The following is a 20,573-nucleotide window of genomic DNA, read 5'->3' as shown; positions in this document are numbered from 1 at the left end:
CAGCAATTGTGTAGCAGTTGGGGCTGCTCACATTACATGCCACTGATTTCCTATCTTTGGAATAATCCAATCAGAATCCGGTTCTTGAGCTAAGCACCCATTCGCTGCTTTCTTGGTGGGCTACAGTTTGTACATATGCACATCTACAGCCATTCAAGAGTTTCATAAAACAGGAATCTTGCAAAAATAATGTAGAGTATGCTAAAAATAAAGTACGTTTAAAAGGAAATCTCTCTCAGCTTTAGTTGTTACCATTAAAAAGCTACGAACTTAAAATCCCGTTGTGCGTGTAATACAAAGTGCTACCGCCACCTAGTGGCTTTAGGCAGTGGACCATGCTCCAGAAGGAACTTGTATGGCAGGAGTCTCTCCAAACCCTTTTGAGAGCAGTGAGCAATTATTGAGCACCAATCCAAATGCGAGAAACGTGAACCACAACAGAACATAACAGCATAGACGCGGGTGTAAAATTTTTGAAACGAAAATAAACATGATAATGGGTATATTACTTATAAATAATGCATATATGTGATGAATAGTAATTTGGGGAACATTTACTTGTGCATTTAAAGCAGAAATACTGTCCAGTGATAGTGACCATCATTTGATTGAATTTAAATTTAAAGATCAATTTACTATGGGAGTGGTTTCTTTGCAAGGAATGTTTTAAAAAAATAATGGCAATTTCTAATTTTAAAGAACTCTGTGCCAGGAATGAAGGTCAATATTGGAATATTACTGTTCTCCCAGGTTATTTGCCATATTAATGAAAAGTGGTGCTTTGCAAATTAGCCCCAAAACTTGGGATTTCAAAAAAATGTAACAAGAAAGTTTGGGGCATTTTCACAGTTTTGGATATTTGATGTTAACTAATGTTAAACCATCAACATTAGTTAAAATTTTGGTAGGGCTGAAAATCAGTTAATTGGGATGGGGTTTCCCCATTGCCAGTCTCTAAACTGTAGATGAACACACCATACTTTATTTATATCGTTTCGTTTCATAAACTTTTATTCGATTACCACTTGTTTTATAATCATAAAAAGTACACATTGAAAACAATAAACAATAAACATAAATTTAAATATTAAAAAATACATGTGTGTCAAATTTAAGGTGGAAGTTTCATATCCATTATAAGCTTTGACGTATTTTGATAGTAGCTTTTAAAAAGGTGACTATGCACTTCGCGGCATGTGGCGAGTCCAAGAGCTGCAAAAAAAGAAATGCGGGATGACATAGTCTGTGACCAGAAGATTGAAGTAGTGGGAGAATCCAGGATTTTCGTGGTGATTTGTAATATTTGCAAAAGAAGATAATATGGATTGTTGATTGTGAAGAGACTCCATCACATGGACAGTTCATGAGAGTGCGGGACCAGTTTTGAACTTCAGGAAAGGAAACTAAACGGAAAAAGGTATTGAAACGAAATCTTGTCAGAAGGTATTTCTCGTGATTGGACAGATAGTAGGTCAGATAGGGTTGCATACCTTTAGCAGTTTGTATTGCACAGATTTGATTATTCGAAGTTTTTGTAATCTCCGTCTGATTGCGCAGCTCTCTCAAGTGGACCAAGCACATCTTTTTTAACTCTTTTCTGGAGATGTCTTCGATGCTAGGAGGATCGTCAAAGTAAGACCTACAGCCAAGGTCGTTGAAAAAGTTCCGTACATAGACCAGCCAGGGGATCTTGTGCCAATTAGTTAGGGCTATGCAGTCCGTAATCAAAGATCGTGTCAGATGGCACTCAGGTTTGGACCATATACGTTGCCACAATAAAATTGGTTGGGAGCGAATCGTATCTATAACATATTCCATACCAAGCTCATTGTGTGAAGCGTAGATCGGGGCGCTTTGAGGAAGGGCCAGCAGGTATTTAATGAAACCATTCTCTGTTATCTGTATGGGATCTATATGGCCATACCCCCACACGCCTGCGCCATAAGTAGCCACACTATGGCATTTAGCATAGTAAATTTTCAGGAGTTCGGGTGGAGCGGGTTTCCCCAGCTTTCTCGAAAAAAAGACCAGGGCCGATGTTGCTCGCTGGAAAAGGAGGTTTCTACTGGCCGTAGCTTGTCGCCAGTTCAAAAAATCATCCACGAGGATTCCCAAATATGGATAAACAGAGGTTTTTTCCAGTCTTATATTGTCCACCAATATTGGTTTGGGGTTTTTGACTCTGGGGCCAATATGCATGGTAAATGTCTTTTTTATGTTGATTTTCAGGCCAAGTGAACCCATAAAGCTACTGTATTTATTGAGTTGTTTTTGAAGTTGGTTTAGTGTTCGGGCCAAGATGACTGAATCATCTGCATATAGCAGTGTCGGAATTGGACGATGATTTATCTGGGGTAGATCCTGGCTCCCTTCCAGCATGGCCTGCTCTAGTCCATTGGTGTAAAGGTTGAACAGGAAGGGAGCCAGTACACAGCCCTGTCTTACTCCTTTTGTTATTGAGAAGGAGTGAGACAGCTCACCGTTGATGCCAAATCTGACGCACCCTGTGGCATCAGAGTAGAGTTCCCGGAGGAAGACTATTAGAGGTGGATCCACTCCATGGCAGCTGCCGTGGAGTTGTGCCCAAAGATCTTTCTTAATTTCTCTTTTACGGTCCCGTCTGGCTAAATAATAGAGTTTCCTTAAATTTGAGATTTCCTCTGGGTTCCTCGTGGGTCTATGGAGGGCTTCTTTTGAATTTGAAAGGGCCTTTCGGCAGGCTGTGTCAAACAACCTCGAAGAGGAGGGCTTATTGATCCTTGGTTTACCAGAGAGTTCCTTTCCAATTATCCCCAGGACATTCTGGAAACTATCAACGATTGACTGAGGAGTGGAATCTGGAGATAGACAGTCAAGTATCCAAGGTTTAGATTTTTCAAGGACCCTCTCTGTTACTTCCACCGGGTCAACCTTGGTCCATTTGACTGTATAGCTATTCAGTTTGTTCATAGTTAATGCATTTTGTTTTAAGTGACTCGAAGTAAAAGGATGTGACTTAACCATTTTTGACTTAATTCTTACACTGATCGGAAAGTGATCGCTACTAACATCTGTCCCGGTAGAAAAATTGGTCACTTGTCCCTTAAGAGTCTGGGAGGACAGAATGAAATCTATAGTGGTTAAGAAGCCTCTTCCATGGAAAGTGGGTGAAAAATCTTTTTGTGGTTCCACTAGATCGTTTGCAAAGTCCAGTTCTAGGGAAAATATGGTCTCATTTAATTTATTTCCACAGGTTGAGTGGACAAAATGGGACAGAGGACTGCCATGTTCGTCTTGCAGACAGCAGTTTCCATTTTTATAGTTGGTACATAATGGAAGATTGAAGTCGCCACCCCAAATTAAGTGTGCTGAGTTGGGATTAAAATCGTTTTGCAGGGATGCTAAAAAAGTGGTAATTTCAGTTAAAGTTGTTAGACAATCCATTGTAGTTGAATTGTTATAGTAGTTAAACAGAATATAGATACAATCTTTTGTAAAATGTATTTGCAGAATTTGATAGGTCGGGAATTCTTTTAACATCCGAATGGATAGAAGAGGGAGAGTGTTGGCAGCGTAGACCACAAGACCCCCCCTTTGGTCTACCCATAGCTCCCTGAATTGCTGGGATGTTAAAGGTTTTATAGCCCGCTAGATGGTTTGGAGTAATAGACCATGTTTCCTGAAAGCAGAGTATCTGGTGTTCCCTCACTGTTTCAAGCCACGGCTCTGATGTCAACTTGGAGCGCAGACCTGCAACATTCCAATATATTATAGAGAAATTCAAGTTGTTTGGGTCTGGTGGTAGGTGGCAGACAGAGGGTTTAGGTGGAAAAAGCTCTGGTAGGATCGTGGTAGGTTCGATAATATTACTCGGATCGTTAGGCTGGTGGAAACTTGTGTCGATGGTATCCATAGAGCTTACCAGGAATTTGGTCATCGTTTCGTTTAAGGTGGCATTGCGGGATTCTGTAGTAATCCCAGACTGGGAGTTTATAATAATGGGTGATATTTGATTTGCTTGTCCCTGGGGTTTGAATGGGTATGACTGTAGACCAGAAATTAGTGGAGCGACCGTGGTATATACGGCCTGGGTCTTACTTCTTATGGGCCTTAACGGTCAATCCACCATTTCTAGGCAGTCATACCGATTTCTAGTTGGAAGACCCTGCCAGCCCTCCAGTGGATAGTGGGATCTGCCTAATTGCCAGGGCTGGTTGTGCCAATCTCTATTTCTGTTTCTGTTCCCATAGTTATAGCTGTATCCCACCTGGTTCCAATAATCTTCCTGGGGGTGCTGCCAGTTCGAAATGGGAAGATAGTGGTGTGTGTTCAGTGGTGGATAGAAGAAAGAGAGGTGTTGGGCGTCTATTCCGCCCTTTTTCCCCAGGGTTGGCCATGAGCAAATATGGTCCACGGTACTTGGGTCCCTGCAAGTTACTATAATGCAGTCACCGTGAATCGACTTGTGTTCACCACCTATCCATATTACTCTGCGGACTGTGGAGATCCCGCCAGAATGGTATGGCTCTAGAGGTCTATTTATACTTAACCACTGCAGGACCTTATTCTTGAGTGACCAGGCGGTTTCAACCATACCTTCGGTTAGTTCAGGAACGCCTGTGAGAATAACCGTGTAAGGGGTTGCCTCCGGTGGGAGGTGCACTGGGCGCCTTGATCTTGGTGCCTTTTTGGGTACCATCGGGGGTTGTGTAATCGTCGGTTTAGAAGGAGAGATAGACGGTTTATTGTTTATAGCTTGATTTACGGTTGTATCTGCTGTTGTGTTTATGGGTTTTACTGTTCTTACAGGTCCTGTTCCAGGTATGATCTGGGGGCAAATCAGTAGATGTTTTAGCCTTTTGTACACTTGGCGCTGGGTGATGTTGTTTTGCTGATGGAACAGTATGCTTTGATTTTAAAGGAGGTGGAATAGTCGTAAGAGACTGTTTAGTTCCTACGGCAGGTTGTGATTGTTGGGAAACTTTTGAGGGGTGAGTAGAGTTTCCCTTCCCTTGGCTAACTGGGTGTAGACTCTTCACACTAGGGTGAATGCGTGATAGAATTGCTATTTGAGCTTCCAGATTCCTTACACTGATTTGTATAGGTTTTAGATGCTGGGAAAAAAGCTCTTTGATTGTAGTTAGTATTTGCGATGTGAATTTACAATTTTTGCATGGGTTATCTATATCCTCTATGAAAATGGCGGGTGGTATAGAGTTATTTTCAGTTGGAATATTCATACTTGGTTGTGTGGGCTGTAGGAGTCGATCCCTCCCAGATTCCCTCCCGAGTTCCATGGGGGTATCAGGTATCACTACGTTACCACATGGTTTGGTGTTTCCTCGTTTAGGGATGGCTCCTTCCCTCTGTCCCCGTGATTGCTTATCTATGGTTGATTCCATTCTGTCCTGTGTTTGACAAGCCTCTAGGTCCGGGGTAACCTCTAAATCGACTGATAAAAGAGAGTCAGACTCTGATTGGGTTACTGATAAATCTACTGAGCATGGTACTGTATGAATGTCTGCAACAGTTACAGATGGGGGGAGAATAGCGGTGGTAGGGGCTTGTTGGATAGGAGATGCCGCAGTTGCTAAAAGGCCCATAGATGAGCGTTTCGCTTTAATAAGGTCCAGAGAGACTCTGCGTTCCAAAAGGGAAATACTATGTTCGATGGCCTCGTTGGTCCGTGAGATAAATTGATCTATGGGTCCAGTAATCTGGGCTACAGCCAGTGCGGATTTGGTTTTGCTTCTGGTTCTTCCAGGCATGATGGATAAATGTGAAATCCTATGTACAGAAGCGTGTCGGATTTAACTGTAAAAGTCAAGGGGGGTGGCCCGGTCCGGTCTCTACCGGTTACTAACGGGCAACAACGGGCCCGCCCTTGGCCCGGGCTTCGCCCGGCGTCCCGCGAGACGGGTCTGATGGCAAATTTAAGCGCCGCCTGGCGCTTCTCCGTGAGGCGGAACACCGCAAGGGCCACTGGACCTTGAAGTCCGCCCCTCGCCCGTCTCATCTCGGCGGCCCCTGCTCCAGGTGACAGGTGAGCAGTCGGGCGGCGGGAGACAGGCGGGCGGGTCCGCTGTTGGTATTTGGAGAGAGCACAGAGTTCGAGGCTCAATGGTACTGGAGACAGCAGGCACGTAGCAGTCGTGGTCAAAGGTGATTCCCCCACTCAATGGGTCTGATGGCAAATTTAAGCGCCGCCTGGCGCTTCTCCGTGAGGCGGAACACCGCAAGGGCCACTGGACCTTGAAGTCCGCCCCTCGCCCGTCTCCTCTCGGCGGCCCCTGCACCAGGTGACAGGTGAGCAGTCGGGCGGTGGGAGACAGGCGGGCGGGTCCGCTGTTGGTATTTGGAGAGAGCACAGAGTTCGAGGCTCAATGGTACTGGAGACAGCAGGCACGTAGCAGTCGTGGTCAAAGGTGATTCCCCCACTCGATGTGTCTGATGGCAAATTTAAGCGCCGCCTGGCGCTTCTCCGTGAGGCGGAACACCGCAAGGGCCACTGGACCTTGAAGTCCGCCCCTCGCCCATCTCCTCTCGGCAGCCCCTGCTCCAGGTGACAGGTGAGCAGTCGGGCGGCGGGAGACAGGCGGGCGAGTCAGCTGTTGGTATTTGGAGAGAGCACAGAGTTCGAGGCTCAATGGTACTGGAGACAGCAGGCACGCAGCAGTCGTGGTCAAAGGCGATTCCCCCCACGCAGGGAACCAGAACCTCACTAGGACCACCTCGCGAGAGATGTAGGGATGGTAAAAATCCAGTTTCTCCTACTTTGTTTCCATCTCGAAAGGGTACACATACAAATTGCTCAACACCTCCCAGAAAGGGCAGCTCGACTCGGAGAGCTGATTTTGACAGGCTCAGAGAAAGCGCGTGGATACAGAAAGGTCCTAAATATCGTTTATTTATATCAATGTGGTAACATTATGTAAAATATTAAGGCTGTAAAGGCCACAATTGCACAATAAACGGGTAGGTTTGTGGGAATTTGTTAGGATGCAAGACCAATTTGCAACCTTTCGCCACACACCTGCTGTGCTAATTTCATAGCTGCCCTGCAGGGAAATCCATTTGCAGGCTCCACCATTAATACAATCCAAGTTAAGAAGTGACCTACACTTATTCTTATGAGACGTGGGAAAATCTTTCAGGAGTAGCTGGTGAGCAACATGTTACTCACAAGCTACATATTGGGGATCCACCACAATAAGGTTTGTACCAAGCTGATCAAGGGCACAAGGGGGCAGATTTACAAGCCCCTTACGCCACTTCTGCATCATTTTTCCCATGTTAAAAATGGCGCAAAAGTGGGGCAAGGTTGCAAGATTGTTTTCTCTCCAAATAAGGCACATTAGTCTTATACCATACCACCTAAACTGGCAGCAACCCTGACTACTTTTTGTTTCATATATTATTATCGAAGCACCAATTTTTTGTTTTGCATCCAAGTGACTTTTATTTCTAAATGAGGCAAGTTAGCTGTACATAAAGCCACATAAGCAGGGAACACCCTAAAGTTACTTTTTTACTTCACATATTGTTTTCTTACACATATTTTTAGTCAGCAGTTGGGTGGGTGAAATCAGTGACACAAGCAAGGGAGCTGTGGACCCTAGTACAAGCAGGAAAACCTGCTTTCACCAAGCTGGGCAGAAAAAAAACAGCAGTACTTGGGGAGCAGCTATCTCTTACATCCCTTGGCCCTGGTGTCTCTGCACATGCTGTAATAATAATATTCACTCCCCTGGGCACAAGAGACCATTTCATGTAAAATTTCCTTTCGGATGCATTTTGGCCTTCCTCAGTTTACAGGGATGTAAAAACTGGAAACACTTCTTAATGTGCTGCTACTCCATAATCTCAGAGTAGAAGAATAGGGAAAAGGTGGCCATTTTAAAGGAGGGTAAAGAAAACCGGTTCCTCCTTTGAACTGGAAAAGCTCTAAAATGATCGTAATTTTTATGAACATAAATGCCAGACTAGCATAATCTCAAGCCTGTTGATAGCTGGATGGGCACACGATGGTCGTAGTTCTAGCTCACTGATTATCAATTATGGTAAAGCATCATAACTGCTTCTCCACTTTACTAACCTCTGGGTCTGTTAGACCTGGCACCATTGGCGTGGGTCTCCCTTCCATTTTTGCTGTTTCCTCATATGTTTTTGCTGGTGTTAGATGCTTTGGGCACTGTGCCACTGCTAGTCAGTGCCACAGTGCAAGTGATCCCTATTGTAAATTGATGTATGAATCAGTGGTTCCATGTTTGGCTATTTGGTTTACCTGTCAGACCATAGTCTAGTGCACTGAGTGTGCCAGGGCGTGTAACCCAAATGCTGCTGGTGGGCCTGCAGCATTGGTTGTGCCACCCACAGAAGCAGCCTTGTAAAAAGTGTCTACGGCTGCCATTGCAGAGCCTGCGTTCAGTCTGGTACTGTCATGCTGACTGGGCAAGTGCACCCACTTGCCAGTCCCTAAACCTTCCCTTTTCTTCATATTAGTTACCCCTATAGTAGGCCCAAGGGCAGGGTGCATTGTAAGTATAAGGTAGGACAAGCCCTGATGTGTGTGGCATGTCCTAATAGTGAATTACAGCCATTTTCGTTTTTCACTATTGCAAGGCTACCTGTTCTCCAAAGGCCAGAATGGGCTGTTAGAATTGTTACATTTTATAATCCTAACAGGCTCAGAGAACATGGTAGAAAATCGAGTTTAGTATGCCTGAACTCAGAATAATAAAATACATCTTTTAGTAAAGTTTATTTTAATATTATGTGTTTGCAAATACCACTTTTAGAAAGTAGGTATTTGCTTGTCTAACCATTCAAACCTGCCTCTGCTAGTCTGTGTATTCCTATGTCTGGGGTCTGTGAGTGACAGGGCTGGGGAATTCCAGGAGACAGACTGAGTCACCCAGTGGTGAATAGAGATCTGCATCTAGATGGGAGGGAGGAGTGCACCTGAACTCTGAATAGGGCTGTGCCTGCCTTCCACAATGCTGGCTGCCCCCTCTGGGGAGCGGCTGATGTCTCTGCCCTGCACACTGAAAGAAGAGATGGAGTCCTGTAAACAGAGTGCTCCAGGACTGTACTTGCCTTCCACAATGCAGGCTCCACCTCCTGTGGGGCGTCTGATGTGCATGCCCTGCACTGTGAAAGGAAAGGAGAAGTCTGATAAACAAAGTGCTTCAGAACTGGTTTGGACTGGACAAAGGCCCCTCTCCCCTCAGAGAACAAAGGATTTCTGGGTATAAATATTCGGACCCTGATCCCATGAAATTAGATTACTTTTGGACTACAAGAAGAAACCTTTACTGAGGAGAGGAACCTGAAGAAACTGAGGAGAGACTATTTCCAAGCTGAAGTGCTGCTTGGGGGATTGGCCTGCAGTGGTTGCATAACTGCCAAAGAAAGGAGAAAGGAACTTTGTAACTTTGCTTTCAACTTGTGAAGGACCTCCAAGGGCTTGGAAAAGAGCTTGCCTCCTGCTGAAGTCTCAGAGACAACAGACTTCACCCCCCAGCTCCCCAGAGTTATTTTGGAAGTGCCTGCTGCTGTTTTGGGCCTTCTGAGGAACTGGGTGTCGCAAGGAGCTGGAAGCGCGACTCAATGAGAAGAAGCATGTCGCTATCGCAGTGCCTGCCGTCGCGACTCCAGAGCAAGGAGGGTGTCGCCGCTAGAACTGTCGCACTGCACCGCATCGGAGAGAAGAGTGGCGCAACGAAGAGGAAGCGTGTCACCGTCGCTGCTGCTGCCGTCGCAAATCCGAAGGAGGGTGTCGCCGCTGGAGCTGTCGCACTGCACCGCATCAGGAAAAGAATCTCGCAACAAAGTCGGAGCGTGTCGCCGTCACTGTGCCTGCCGTCGCAACTCCGAAGGAGGGTGTCGCCGCTGGAACTGTCGCATTGCACCACATTGACCAAGAGCACCTCGAAACCCCGAGAAGCGTGCCGCCGTCGGAGCTGCTGCCATCGCATTTTGGATGTCGCTGCTGTAGTTGTCGCATCGAGCGGAAGCTTCACGCATCGTGGAGAAGAGCGTCGCCGCTGGAGCTGTTGCCATCGCATCGTAAGGGTGTCGCCACTGCAGTCCACGCATCGAACTGAGAGTTTCTCGCATCCCCGAGAAGCGCGCCGCATCTGGAAGATCTTCACGTCTTTATTTCTTTGCACCTGACTTTTGCCGCATTTCCCATTGCTGCGACATTGCTTGTCGTGGAAGCGCAATGCAACTTAAGGTACATTGACTCTGAGTGTTGCATCTAAGAACTGAACTGAACTAAGCTTAATCTACCATCCTAAAGTAATCATAGTGTGTATTTTTGTTGTTTATAGCCTTGTGGTAACTCTATATAAAGTCTACTTAATTTTGATATAAAACCCGTGTGGTGTCCATTTGTAGTGTTGTCACTGGGTTACTGTATGTGGTCACAACTGCTTAACTTACAACGCCTCTGAAATAAGCCTTGACTGCTCGCGCCACGCAACCTAGAGGGTGAGCAGGGGTTATTTTAGGAGTGTAATCCCCTTTCCCTGACTAGAGGAGAGGGTCCCTGTTTGTCACAAGTACCTACCTGTGCCAACCAGAGACCCCCAAATCTAACATTGGTAGGCAGCGGAAGGGATTCTGGATTTGCATTTGTGACTCATGTACAGTGACTGGTGAACACTACTTAGTGAGCGGAGACCATAACAATACGGCATACTTTTTGGTAGATTCCTTTTTGATTTTTTGATTGCCTATTTTTGAGAAATGCCTAATTCAGTAGAGAGAGCAGAATCTGTAGCCTCCCTTAATTGCGAATGGGAAGAGGAGAGGCTGGAATGCTGCACAGTAAAGCAGATGAAGTACTTTTGCAAGAAATTCAATGTTTCCACTTCTGGATTTAAAGTGAAGGAAGAATTCTACAAGGCGCTGAAGGCCTGGGTAGAAGCAAGGAAAACTCCTGTGATTGAGGATGATGATGATGCAATTGAGCAACAAGAAGGGCCAGTGGGCCAAGGAGGAAGGAAAATACCTTCCGCCGCATGTAGCAGTGCTTCTAACAAGAGTCTGTCTCCAGAGGAGCTGGAGGACAGAGAGATCAAGAAGACATGACATGGAATAGACCAGGTTCAAGGTTGATAGGCAACTAGAAATAGAAAATAGAAAGTTAGATCTTGATGAAAAGAAAATGCAGTTTGAGCATGAAAAGTTTTGAGGGAGTTGGAGTTAAAATCTAAAAGTTTGGAAATTACTCCCTCTGGTGGCAGCGTACCGTCAGTACATACAGAAAGTAGAGTGTATATTCCCAAGGATGTGGTGAAGGAGTTTTACAAAAATGATGATATTGGTCAGTGGTTCAGAGCCTATGAGGTAGCCATGTCCTCCCACCGGGTGCCTGCGAGAGATTGGGGAGCGGGGTTGTGGGGAAGGTTCCTTAGTGAGGGGCGGGATACATTGTTAGACTTGCCTTCTGAAGTCCACAATTCATACAGCCACATGAAAGATGCATTGATGTCTAGATATGGTTTGACACCTGAGCTCTATAGGCAGAGGTTCAGGAAATGCAAAAAGTTAGAAAACAGTTCTTGGGTTGAATATGTCACTTTCTTTTGCAGAGCATTGGATGGTTGGGTAAAGGACAGCAAGGTTAATGATTTTCAAGGTCTCTTTGATTTGATTGCATGGGAGCACTTGTCTGATAATTGTTTTCCAGAGCTGCGCCAGCATCTGATAGATAGCAAGCTGACTAGCCCTAGGAAGCTTGCTGAGGAGGCGGACCGCTGGGTCAGTACCCGGGTCCACAAAGGTCACATGGGAGACTCAGCCAAAGGTGGGCAGGGTCCCCAGCAGAAGAGTGAGGGGGACAAGGGTAAACAGAAAGAGTTCCGCAGAGGGCCCCAAAGTCGTCCCCAAGAGAACCCCGTGAAAGGTTCCCAGTCTCCCCGTGAGAGAAAGCAAGGGGCCTCGACATGTAGTACTGTTCTCCAGGGGCCCCTGAAATGTTACAAGTGTGGTGACCTGGGTGATAAGTAGAAAGATACCAGGTGCCGCCTGTTTGGTAAACAAGCACCCACTGGTGCTCCGCCCCGGAAGATGGCTAGTGTAGCCTTGGGGGGGAGATTGGTGTCCAAGGTGGGTGGGATCCCGCACAGATAACCCTAGTCTATTTAGGAGACAGTGAGATGGTCTCAGAGGCTCAGCTGCCCAGGAACACTAAGAAATATGGGCAGCGAGTGACCGTCAATGGCCAAAAGGTGGAGGCTCTTAGAGATACAGGAGCCAGTGTGACAGCTGTCAGGTGTCACCTGGTGTCTCAAGAGCAGATTGTCCCTCATGCATTTTGCCGAGTTGTTAACGCCGACAACACAGAGAGTCATTGTCCAATGGCTCAGGTTCCCTTTGAGTGGGGGGGGTCTCTGGTACTCTTCAGGTAGCTGTGAGGCCCGCCATGCCTGTTGACTGTTTGTTAGGAAATGACTTGGAGAGCTCCACCTGGGAAAAGTTGGAGAAAACAACTCACTTGAAGATGGTTGGACTGCCTGACTGGGCGTGCGTGACCACCTGGTCAATGTCAGCCAGTAGGGGTTCTCAAGAGGACCTGGACCCTGAGAGGGAGGCCCAGGAACCTGCCGAAGAGAGAAGTGGCGAGAGGCGCGGATAACCGGCCCCTGAAGTTCCCACGGCCCAGGAGGAGGTAGACCCTGAGGGGGATGCCCTGGAGCCTACCGGGGAACAGATAGCTGAACTGGGAGCTCTGCCTGAGCTGACCCATTGGCAGGAAGAAGAAGGTCCCTCCAGGGAAGACTTCTGCAAAGAGCAGAGAGAATGCCCTTTTCTTGTGGGCTTGCGGAAACAGGCTGTAAGCCAGGCAGCAGGTGATCAGTCAGGATCACATTGGATCTACTGGGAGAATGGTCTCTTGTATAGTGAGCCTAAGGTTGCTGAACTTCGGTCAGCCCGTGTGCTGGTGGTACCCCAGAAGTTCAGAGCCTTCCTACTGGGGCTGGCTCATGATGTGCCATTAGCCGGACATTTGGGGCAGGACAAGACCTTTGAGAGGCTTGTCACCCACTTTCATTGGCCCCAAATGCGTAACAGTTCTGATACTCATTGCAAGACTTGTCAGACTTGCCAGGCAAGTGGAAAGAGTGGGAGGAAGCATAAGGCTCCTCTCCAGCCATTCTCTGTGGTCAGTACCCCCCTTGAGCGGGTGGGGATTGACATTGTGGGGCCACTGGACCCCAAGACATCCATGGGCAACAGGTTCATCGTGGTCTTGGTGGACCATGCCACCCGGTACCCGGAAGCTATACCTCTGAGGACAGTGACGCCCCCCGTGGGGGGACGAGCATTGATGGGAACTTTCTCCCGAGTGAGATTCCCTCGCGAGGTAGTGTCTGACCGGGAGTCCAACTTAATTTCCAAGTATATGTAGTCCCTGTGGCAGGAGTGTGGTGTAAGGTACAAGTTCACCACTCCTTACCACCCCCAAGGAAATGAGCTGGTTGAAAGGTTCAGCCGGACCCTGAAGGGCATGACAATGGGTCTTGAGGAACCCATGAGGCGTAAGTGGGACGTTCAGTCCCTTTGAGCCTCTCTATGGACACCTAGTCAGAGGACCTCTGAGTCTGGTTAAAGAAGGCTGGGAACAATCTCCCAGGAAACCTTCCCAGGATGTATATAGCTACATGCTGGCCTTCAGGAACCAGACCAGGTGCTTCAGTGTACTCGCTCAGGCGAATCTCGAGGCCAGCCAGGAGGAGATGAAGCACTGGTATGACCAGAATGCCACTCTGGTAGAACTTCAGCCTGGACAGAAGGTGTGGGTCATGGCCCCAGTGGAGCCCTGTGTGCTCCAAGATAAGTGGACCAGACCTTTTGATGTTGTGGAGCGCAAGAGTCCAGTTACCTACTTGGTGGGCTTGCGATCTCCTCGGAACCCCTTGAGGGTCCTACATGTCAACCGCCTTAAGCCCCACTTAGAGAGGTCTGAAGTGGGCATACTCTTGGCAACAGATGCTGGGATGGAGGAGACTGAGCCTCTTCCTGACCTCCTGTCAGTCTCAGAGCAAGATGGGTCAGTGGATGGTGTTAACCTCTCTTCTATCCTGACCATCCATGATGAGGACACAGGAGACAGCTTACCTGTAAAGCCCAAATCTTACAGGGTAACTGACAGGGTGAGGGCATGCATTAAAGAGGAGGTCTCCAAGATGCTTGCACTTGGGGTGATTGAGTCATCTAGCAGTCCTTGTGCCATCCCAGTGGTCTTGGTCCCAAAGGCTGCAGTGCAGGATGCCACACCCAAACTCTGGTTCTGTGTGGAATACCGAGGGCGCAATTCAGTCATGAAGACTGACGTGCACCCCATCCCCAGAGCTGATGAGCTCATTGATCGGCTAGGGGCTGCCCGGTACCTCAGCACGTTTGATTTAACGTCTGGGTACTGGCAGATCGCCTTGACTGATGAAGCAAAGGAGAGGTCAGCATTCTCCACACCAGATGGGCATTTCCAGTTCCTGGTTATGCCTTTTGGGATGAAGAATGCCCCTGCCACCTTTCAGAAGTTGGTCAACCAGGTGTTGGTTGGACTGGAGGAATTTAGTGCCGCCTACCTGGATGACATCGCAGTGTTCAGTGTCAGTTGGGAGGAACATCTGCGCCACCTCTGGGAAGTGTTGTTGGCACTGCGGAGAGCAGGCCTCACGATCAAGGCGAGTAAGATCGGGCAGGGTTCTGTGGTGTACTTGGGACACCAAGTTGGGAGCGGCCAGGTGGCGCCCCTACAACCCAAGATTGAAACCATCCTGGCTTGGGAGCCACCCAAAACCCAGACAGAGGTGAGAGCCTTCTTAGGTCTCACAGAGTATTACAGGTTTGTCAAGGGATATGGCAACATTGTTTCACCCTTGACAGAGCTGACTTCCAGGAAGCATCCCAAGAAAGGTATTTGGACTGACACCTGTCAGAAAGCCTTTGAGGCCCTGAAAGCTGCCATGTATGGCGCCCGTGCTCCTGGCACCCAACTTCTCAAGAGAGTTCATTGTCCAGACAGATGCTTCAGAGCATGGTGTGGGGGCTGTTTTGTCACAGATGAATGAGGAGGGCCTAGATCAACCTGTAGCCTTTATCAATAGAAGGTTACTTCCACGGGAACAGAGGTGGAGTGCTATTGAGCGTGAGGCATTTGCCGTGGTCTGGGCACTGAAGAAGCTGAGACCATACCTGTTTGGGACTCACTTCCGGGTTCAGACAGACCACAGACCCCTCAGATGGTTGATGCAGATGAGGGGTGAAAATCCAAAGCTGTTGAGGTGGTCCATTTCCCTACAGGGTATGGACTTTACGGTGGAACACCGCCCAGGTACCGAACACTCCAACGCTGATGGTCTGTCCAGATTTTTCCGCCTTAGTGAAGAGAACTCCCAGGAGTTAGGGTAGTTCTCCCCACTTTTCAGCTGGAGGGGACACGTGTTAGACCTGGCACAATTGGCGTGGGTCTCCCTTCCATTTTTGCAGTTGCCTCATATGTTTTTGCTGGTGTTAGATGCTTTGGGCACTGTGCCACTGCTATTCAGTGCCACAGTGCAAGTGCTCCCTATTGTAAATTGATGTATGAATCAGTGGTTCCATGTTTGGCTATTTGGTTTACCTGTCAGACCCTAGTCTAGTGCACTGAGTGTGCCAGGGTGTGTAATCCAAATGCTGCTGGTGGGCCTGCAGCACTAGTTGTGCCACCCACAGAAGCAGTCTTGTAAAAAGTGTCTAAGGTCTGCCATTGCAGAGCATGCGTGCAGTCTGGTCCTGTCATGCTGACTGGGCAAGTGCAGCCACTTGCCAGTACCTAAACCTTCCCTTTTCTTCATATTAGTCACCCCTATGGTAGGCCCAAGGGCAGGGTGCATTGTAAGTATAAGGTAGGGCAAACCCTGATGTGTGAGGCATCTCCTAATAGTGAATTACAGCCATTTTCGTTGTTCACTATTGCAAGGCTACCTGTTCTCCATAGGCCAGAATGGGCTGTTAGAATTGTTACATTTTATAATCCTAACAGGCTCAGAGAACATGATAGAAATTCGAGTTTAGTATGCCTGAACTCAGAATAATAAAATACATCTTTTAGTAAAGTTTATTTTAATATTCTGTGTTTGCAAATGCTACTTTTAGAAATTAGGTATTTGCTTGTCTAGCCATTCAAACCTGCCCCTGCTAGTTTGTGTATTCCTATGTCTGGTTTCTGTGAGTGACAGGGCTGGGGAATTCCAGGAGACAGGCTGAGTCACCCAGTGGTGAATAAAGAGATCTGCATCTAGATGGGAGGGAGGAGTGCACCTGAACTCTGAATAGGGCAGTGCCTGCCTTCCACAATGCTGGCTCCACCCCCTGGGGAGCGGCTGATGTCTCTGCCCTGCACACTGAAAGAAGAGAAGGAGTCCTGTAAACAGAGCGCTCCAGGACTGTACTCACCTTCCACAATGCTGGCTCTACCTCCTGTGGGGCGTCTGATGGGCATGCCCTGCACTGTGAAAGGAAAGGAGAAGTCTTATAAACAGAGTGCTTCAGAACTGGTTTGGACTGGGCAAAGGCCCCTCTCGCCTCAGAGAACAAAGGATTTCTGGGTATAAATATTGGGACCCTGATCCCATGAAATTAGATCACTGTTGGACTACAAGAATAAACCTTTACAGAGGAGAGGAACCTGAAGTAACTGAGGAGACACTATTCCCAAGCTGATGTGCTGCTTGGGGGATTGGAGTGCAGTGGTTGCCTTACTGCCAAAGGAAGGAGAAGGGAACTTTGTAACTTTGCTTTCAACTTGTGAAGGATCTCCAAGACCTTGGAAAAGAGCTTGCCTCCTGCTGAAGTCTCAGGGACAACAGCCTTCACCCCCAGCTCCCCATAGAGTTCTTTTGGAAGTGCCTGCTGCTGTTTTGGGCCTTCTGAGGAACTGCGTGTCGCAAGGAGCTGGAAGCGCGACTCAACGAGAAGAAGTGTGTCGCCGTCGCTGTGCCTGCCGTCGCAACTCCGAAGGAGGGTGTCGCCGCTGGAACTGTCGCATTGCACCGAATCCACCAAGAACACCTCCCATCCCCGAGAAGCACGCTGTCGTCGGAGATGCTGCCGTCCCATCTTGGATGTCGCCGCTGTAGTTGTCGCATCGAGCGGAAGCTTCACGCATCGTGGAGAAGAGTGTCGCCGCTGGAGCTGTTGCCGTCGCATCGTAAGGGTGTCGCCGCTGAAGTCCACGCATCGAACCGAGAGTTTCTCGCATCCCCGAGAAGCGCGCTGCATCTGGAAGATCTTCACGTCTTTATTTCTTTGCACCTGACTTTTGCCGCATTTCCCATCACTGCGACATTGCTTATCGTGGAAGCGCAACGCAACTTAAGGTACATTGACGCAGAGTGTCGCATCTAAGAACTGAACTGAACTAAGCTTAATCTACCATCTTAAAGTAATCATAGTGTGTATTTTTGTCGTTTATGGTCTTGTGGTAACTCTATATAAAGTCTACTTATTTTTTATATACAACCTGTGTGGTGTCCATTTGTAGTGTTGTCACTGGGTTACTGTATGTGGTCACAACTGCTTAACTTACAACGCCTCTGAAATAAGCCTTGACTGCTCGCGCCACGCAACCTAGAGGGTGAGCAGGGGTTATTTTAGGAGTGTAGTCCCCTTTCCCTGACTAGAGGAGAGGGTCCCTGTTTGACACAAGTACCTACCTGTGCCAACCAGAGACCCCCAAATCTAACAGGGTCCCATACTGACCACGAGCCCCAGTGATGCAGACTCCATTGTGTGCTGTAATTGATCTATATGAAAGGTCAAACTGGTAACCAAGAGCATTCCTGCTAAATGTTGTTAAAGTAGCTCTCTTATTCCATTCCAGAGGAAGCACACCCCAACCACTCCAAGAAGGTGTGGGAGGAAGCGGTAAACTTCAGGACACTTTTTTCAACTTATACTGAACAAAAGTTGGACCTTTTACTAAGACATAGCTTGGCGATGAACCTCGCAGGGGCTTGAAGCTATGTCACCAAATATGTGTTTTACACACACTATCTTCCTATCTAGTCACACTCTTGCTTGGGTCGGTGTGACCCCTACCATTTACTGACAAACTATGTGCAGGAGCTGCTAACACTATGTTTGCTGCAGCATGAGAACCCAACAAGGTGACAAGGTTTGTGTGGGAACAGCAAACGGGGATGAAGGACGGTTGCATAGAAACCATACATTCAGTCTGTTTGAGGAACATATCTAGCAGTAAAGTGAGAAGGGGACATTCTGATGATGCTGCTAAAACTTAAGTAGCGACTGAATGATAATGTGCGGGTGTGGGGTCCTAAATTCTGGCTTTGACAGATGATTAAAGATCTTGAAAATCTGGGTAACCTCAGTGAACAAACCTGTGCCTAAATTGTAGATAAGTGTAAGATGACATAATGTACAGCACCCCATAAACATAGTAGTACATGCAAGAGTGGGGAAAAGAATCGTAAGCAGGAACAAAAGCAAAAAATAAAAGATAATCGAGGGGTTGTGCTTCTGGTGGAAGTAAGGTTGACAACAGACCTGTGCAGTGGAAGATTCGCCAGATTAACTTTTTGTTAGGACCCCAAACAGAAATAAAACATTGTATTCTACTTGGGAACATTTGCAGTAGACGAAGGCAAGCAGATGTATCAGGGAAGCCAAGAGGTTGTGAAAGCGTAAAAGGAACCAGCATCACAGAGCAAGGGCAAGGAAGCTACACCCTTTTTTACACTTTTACAATATATTATGAATCACATTTATTTTTAGCACTTCTCGAAGTTTAATTGTGGAACTTGGCCGTGAATCTAGACAATCATGGCTAGGTTCTTTAAGCTTGGCTCTTTCGCTCCATCTACTAGTATGTTTACTTGTCTCTAGTGAGGTACCCTACCCATCACGCGACAACCTCTGCAAGCCGGTGCTGCTGTGTGCTGGCAAGTGGCTTTAGTGGGCGAGCAGGATATCATGCCTGCAACTGCTGACAATCACTCTGCTTGCAACAAATGCCATATTTTCCCACCTTAATTCATATGCTTCAAGTGCACTTTTGGGGCCACTCACACACAGCACCAGCTGTCATGGGATACAGGTATTGCATTCAGGAGGAACAGGTTATGAACAGTGGTGCAAGTATCACAGCCATGATTGTGAAGCATGTTACATGCCGACCTTAATTGTGGCCATGCTGCAACCACTTGGGTTTGAATGACCCTTCGAAAAACAATCTCTATGCTATTCTGACCTCTGGGGGTTTCCTCTGTGTCCCAGAATGCCAGTCCAGCAATGTCCCTACAGCACCCAGAGAACATTTCTCCCGCCCTGCAGACTAAAGCTCTGCCTTTACAGAAATCTATTCTTCTTCTAATAAAAGTCAGAACAGTACCCGTGTGTAGTCCTGGGTATATTTCTGTACATGCTTAGTTTGCATTAAAAAATCTTCATTGTTGCACTCTCTTCTAATAGACCACAACCACACAGTGTCTCTGGAGCCAGTTCCGGATGACCAAATAGGCAAAGTAGGCACCAGCCTATGGGCTCCAGCCTCCATGCCTTTTAGGAGCCCCGCGACAACGGATCAAAATAATATTGATTTGATCTTGAAAGGAAATTACAATCAAGCTTTCTTAAATATTGCTTCCAATTGATAGAAACAAATGAATCAGCTCAAAGAAACGAAAACTTTACATTAAAGACTATAGAGATAATACTGTATTCATGTAATGTACCTATTAACAACTTAAAGTACATAAACCAGAGACATCAGAGTCACACAACAGTTTGTCTCTTAAAAGCTCCTCATCTGGCAGCTGTCAGTTGGTAAAAGAAAACCCGGTGCATTGTTAATGTTAATGTTATGGGTGTCTTATATAGCGCTCTGCTACTCCAAGGAGTGTCCCGGCGCTTTCTGACCCACAGCAAAGCTACAGAAGGAAAAAGAAAAAGGTGAAAAAAAAAAACAGACCGATCACTGTCCATAGAGCCACGTTTTCAGACCTTTTCTAAAGGCCAGCAGGTTCGAGGTACAGCGGAGCGACAGGGGGGAGGGTGTTCCATAACTGAGGAGCCAGGTGTTTGAAAGAACGTCCCCCTACCCTTGCTTTCCTAACAACAGGGACAATAGCCAAACCAAGAGATTCCGATCTAAGGGATCTTGTAGGTTTGTAGAAAGCAAGGCGTTTCGGGATATATTCAGCTCCCACCGCATGGAGTGCCTTATGCGCCAGCGTAAGTGCTTTAAAAACAATCCGCTTCCTAACAGGGAGCCAGTGTAGGGAAAGTAACAGGTCCGAGGCTCTCGCTCGGCGAGGTAGGCCAAAAATGGCCCGTGCCGCCGAGTTTTGGACCACCTGGAGTTTTTGTAGTAGGTAGTCCAGAAGACCCAAATATAAAACATTTGAGTAGTCCAGCCTGGAGCAGATAAGAGCCTGGACCGTCATCTTCCTATGCGTCAAAGGGAGCAAGGGAAGAAACTTGCGCAACATTTTAAGGAGACCATAGCAAGTGCCAGTCAGGCCCAAGATCTGGGACTTAAGAGATAGGCTGTTGTCAATTTTGACCCCAAGGTTCTT

This window comes from Lissotriton vulgaris, chromosome 9 (genome assembly GCF_964263255.1).
Source record: "Lissotriton vulgaris chromosome 9, aLisVul1.2, whole genome shotgun sequence".
Lineage (NCBI taxonomy): Eukaryota > Metazoa > Chordata > Amphibia > Caudata > Salamandridae > Lissotriton > Lissotriton vulgaris.
The sequence above is the reverse complement of the archived record's forward strand: the minus strand, read 5'-3'. Positions refer to the sequence as shown.